At 48.0% G+C, this 5,000-nt stretch overlaps 1 protein-coding gene across 1 annotated transcript in view; it reads left to right on the plus strand.

The window, feature by feature from the left end:
- LOC308174825 (steroid transmembrane transporter SLC22A24-like) overlaps nucleotides 1-5,000 on the plus strand; it is a gene marked incomplete at both ends in the record, with an annotated part of 19,646 nt that overhangs the window by 2,678 nt on the left and 11,968 nt on the right. The window lies entirely within an intron of this gene.

Here is a 5,000-nt window from a genome sequence, read left to right on the forward strand (position 1 = left end):
CTCTGTCTCTGTCCCTGTCCCTGTCTCTGTCCCTGTCTCTGTCTCTGTCTCTGTCCCTGTCCCTGTCTCTGTCTCTGTCCCTGTCTCTGTCTCTGTCCCTGTCCCTGTCTCTGTCTCTGTCCCTGTCTCTGTCTCTGTCTCTGTCCCTGTCTCTGTCTCTGTCTCTGTCTCTGTCCCTGTCTCTGTCTCTGTCTCTGTCTCTGTCCCTGTCTCTGTCTCTGTCCCTGTCTCTGTCCCTGTCCCTGTCTCTGTCCCTGTCCCTGTCCCTGTCTCTGTCTCTGTCTCTGTCCCTGTCTCTGTGTCTGTCTCTGTCTCTGTCTCTGTCTCTGTCTCTGTCCTTGTCTCTGTCTCTGTCTCTGTCCCTGTCTCTGTCCCTGTCTCTGTCTCTGTCTCTGTCCCTGTCTCTGTCCCTGTCTCTGTCTCTGTCCCTGTCTCTGTCTCTGTCTCTGTCCCTGTCTCTGTCTCTGTCCCTGTCTCTGTCTCTGTCCCTGTCTCTGTCCCTGTCCCTGTCTCTGTCTCTGTCCCTGTCCCTGTCTCTGTCTCTGTCCCTGTCTCTGTCTCTGTCCCTGTCTCTGTCTCTGTCCCTGTCTCTGTCTCTGTCTCTGTCCCTGTCTCTGTCTCTGTCCCTGTCCCTGTCCCTGTCCCTGTCCCTGTCTCTGTCTCTGTCTCTGTCCCTGTCCCTGTCTCTGTCTCTGTCCCTGTCTCTGTCTCTGTCCCTGTCCCTGTCTCTGTCTCTGTCCCTGTCTCTGTCTCTGTCCCTGTCTCTGTCTCTGTCTCTGTCCCTGTCTCTGTCTCTGTCTCTGTCTCTGTCCCTGTCTCTGTCTCTGTCCCTGTCTCTGTCCCTGTCCCTGTCTCTGTCCCTGTCCCTGTCCCTGTCTCTGTCTCTGTCCCTGTCTCTGTCTCTGTCTCTGTCTCTGTCTCTGTCTCTGTCTCTGTCCTTGTCTCTGTCTCTGTCTCTGTCCCTGTCTCTGTCCCTGTCTCTGTCTCTGTCTCTGTCCCTGTCTCTGTCCCTGTCTCTGTCTCTGTCCCTGTCTCTGTCTCTGTCTCTGTCTCTGTCCCTGTCTCTGTCCCTGTCTCTGTCTCTGTCTCTGTCCCTGTCTCTGTCTCTGTCTCTGTCTCTGTCTCTGTCCCTGTCTCTGTCTCTGTCTCTGTCTCTGTCCCTGTCTCTGTCTCTGTCTCTGTCCCTGTCTCTGTCCCTGTCTCTGTCTCTGTCTCTGTCCCTGTCTCTGTCCCTGTCTATGTCCCTGTCCCTGTCTCTGTCTCTGTCTCTGTCTCTGTCCCTGTCTCTGTCTCTGTCTCTGTCTCTGTCCCTGTCCCTGTCCCTGTCTCTGTCTCTGTCTCTGTCTCTGTCTCTGTCCCTGTCTCTGTCTCTGTCTCTGTCCCTGTCTCTATGTCTCTGTCTCTGTCTCTGTCTCTGTCCCTGTCTCTGTCTCTGTCTCTGTCTCTGTCCCTGTCCCTGTCTCTGTCTCTATGTCTCTGTCTCTGTCTCTGTCTCTGTCCCTGTCTCTGTCTCTGTCTCTGTCTCTGTCTCTGTCTCTGTCTCTGTCCCTGTCTCTGTCTCTGTCTCTGTCTCTGTCTCTGTCCCTGTCCCTGTCTCTGTCTCTATGTCTCTGTCTCTGTCTCTGTCTCTGTCCCTGTCTCTGTCTCTGTCTCTGTCTCTGTCCCTGTCTCTGTCTCTGTCTCTGTCCCTGTCTCTGTCTCTGTCTCTGTCTCTGTCCCTGTCTCTGTCTCTGTCCCTGTCTCTGTCCCTGTCTCTGTCTCTGTCTCTGTCTCTGTCTCTGTCTCTGTCCCTGTCCCTGTCCCTGCCCTGTCTCTCTCTCTGTCCCTGTCTCTGTCTCTGTCCCTGTCCCTGTCCCTGTCCCTGTCTCTGTCCCTGTCTCTGTCTCTGTCCCTGTCCCTGTCCCTGTCCCTGTCCCTGTCTCTGTCTCTGTCTCTGTCCCTGTCCCTGTCCCTGCCCTGTCTCTGTCTCTGTCTCTGTCTCTGTCCCTGTCCCTGTCCCTGTCTCTGTCTCTGTCTCTGTCCCTGTCCCTGTCTCTGTCCCTGTCCCTGTCCCTCCTCTCCGACAGACAGGTGAGTCCCTGAATCAGAAGACTTTATTTGCCATGACATGTAAACATGTTAGGAATGTGGTTTGGGACAGTGGAGCACGGTGGTTTACAGCAGGACAGGTACAAGACAGTGCAAACCAACATCATAGTGCAAGAGTCATAAATAATATAAATATAAGAAGTGCAAAAATCATGTGTTCCTGTCCCTGTCCCTGTCCCTGTCCCTCCTCTCTAATCGTTGACTTTATTAGTGTAAAGGAGCTTTGGCACAGGAGCTTAATAGTGATCCACATCATCCTCAGCCAAGCTGGAACATTAAGTTAGCATTGTTGTTAGCATTGTTGCCACAACGATAAAGATTGGACGTGGAAGGAAACTTCATTCAACCATCAAACAACCCAGGTGATGAACATCCGCTTACAGGTTTACATTTCAAGAGTAGGTTCTAGAACATAGAGTTAGCCTAGCTCTAGAACATAGAGTCAGCCTTTAGAACATAGTCAACCTAGCTTTAGAACATAGAGGCAGCCTAGCTGCAGTTCTAGAACATAGAGTCAGTCTAGCTCTAGAACATAGTTAGAGTCAGACATACTGTAGTTTGAATACTGACTCCCTACAGTGACTCAGACATACTGTAGTTTGAATAGTGACTCTCTACAGTGACTCATATAGACTGTAGTTTGAATACTGACTCCCCACAGTGACTCAGACATACTGTAGTTTGAATACTGACTCTCTGCAGTGACTCAGACATACTGTAGTTTGAATACTGACTCCCTACAGTGACTCAGACATACTGTAGTTTGAATACTGACTCCCTACAGTGACTCAGACATACTGTCGTTTGAATACTGACTCCCTACAGTGACTCAGACATACTGTAGTTTGAATAGTGACTCCCTACAGTGACTCAGACATACTGTAGTTTGAATACTGACTCCCTACAGTGACTCAGACATACTGTAGTTTGAATAGTGACTCCCTACAGTGACTCAGACATACTGTAGTTTGAATACTGACTCCCTACAGTGACTCAGACATACTGTAGTTTGAATAGTGACTCCCTACAGTGACTCAGACATACTGTAGTTTGAATACTGACTCTCTACAGTGACTCATATAGACTGTAGTTTGAATACTGTATCCCTACAGTGACTCATATAGACTGTAGTTTGAATACTGACTCTCTACAGTGACTCAGCTCTGTGCTGTAGAACATTCGGATCACCAGCGGCCAGCTGAGGGGATTAACATTCCTGCCCTGTTTGTTGTCACACAGTTTGCATTTTCAGTAATTTCATAGAGGCGCAGTGTGTGTTCTGAGCTGCACTGTGAGTGTGTGTGTGTGTGTGTGTGTGTGTGTGTGTGTGTGTGTGTGTGTGTGAGTGTGTGTGTGTGTGTGTGTGTGTGTGTTCGTCCAGGCAGGCTAAAGCTTTTCGGCTGTTACACCTTCATCATCATCATCCTCATCATCATCATCAGACCATCAGGATAGTAGATGGTGTACCCCCAAGGCCCAAAAGATGATTTTTCATTCAAGTAATTCTTGTAGACCCTATATGTGCACAAACGTACATTTCCCTACATGTAAATAGCCCTTCTAACTCGCATATCTGCTTTTATACTGAAAGAAATCTATTTGTGTAGTTTTCCCAAAATATATTTTTGGGGGGTCCAAGCAGAGAGGCTGTGCAAACACACTCTCAGGGCCACATGGTGGCGCTATAACAAACACACATGAACATTGGTGTGCACCATCTATGGACCAAGATATTTCAAAACAATATTAAATGATCCCTCTATCTATTTTAACATGGCCGCTCTGAACCAATGCACTCCTGACAAAGACAAATCTGCCCGACTCCAGCCTTGCTGAAGCACCCCCACATCATCACTGATACTCCGCCAAACTTCACAGTGGGTGTGAGAGACTCTGTGGCTTGTAGGCCTCTCCAGAGCTCCGTCTAACCATTAGACGACCAGGTGTTGGGCAAATCAGAGAAGATGACCAAGATGACCAGTCCTCTACGGTCCAATCCTTAGGTTCTTTTGCAAACCTCAGCCTGGCTCTTCTTTGCTTCTCGTTGATGAAGGGCTTTTCTCTCGCTTTGCACAATTTCAGCCCTGCCCCAATAATTTTAATAACTATTTTTGCCATTTAGCAGACGCTTTTAATCCAAAGCGACTTACAATTACGAATTACAGGGACATTCCCCCTGGAGTAACTGAGGGCTAAGTGCCTTACTCAAGGACACAGTAGTGGTGTGGTTTCAGGCGGGATTTGAACGGGATTTGAACTCACAACCTTCCGATCACACGTCCAACTCACTACCACTAGACCACCACTACCCCCCAATGAGTCTGTTTCAAACCGTCCTCTCCGCGCCCCCCAGCTGCCGTTTGACATTCTTTTTGTAGGTCACATGATCACTTGATCAAGTCATCCTACGGCTGTTGAGTGACATTTGTGTGAGTTGGTGGTCATCCTGGTCAGCGGAGAGACGTTTTCACCCTCTGCCGTACATGTAGAGATGCTGATTTAAGAAATATTTGGAGTGGTATCTTAATTTTTTTTCCAGAACTGCATAGTGATAACAGTGATAACCCCCTCCCCCCTCCTCTCCTCCTCCTCCCCCACAATTCAATTTCAAAGGGCTTTATTGCCATGGGAAACATACATTTACATTGCCAAAGCATGTGAAGTGTGAAGATAAAAAAACTAAAAGAATGTAATGTACATACATGTACATACTAGAATAAATAAATAGATTACATACTAGATTACAAATAAATAGATTACAAATAGATTACATACTAGAATAAATAAATGAAATAAAACTTATTTCAATTCTTATGGTGGTTTTAGCCCATTTGATTGCCTTTTTCTATCACAGCAGCTAACACATCTTGCTGCTGTGTTTGCACATTGCTGTACCTCACCCAGCAGATATG

The sequence above is a fragment of the Nansenia antarctica genome (assembly GCF_963989245.1).
Source record: "Nansenia antarctica genome assembly, chromosome: 20".
Lineage (NCBI taxonomy): Eukaryota > Metazoa > Chordata > Actinopteri > Argentiniformes > Microstomatidae > Nansenia > Nansenia antarctica.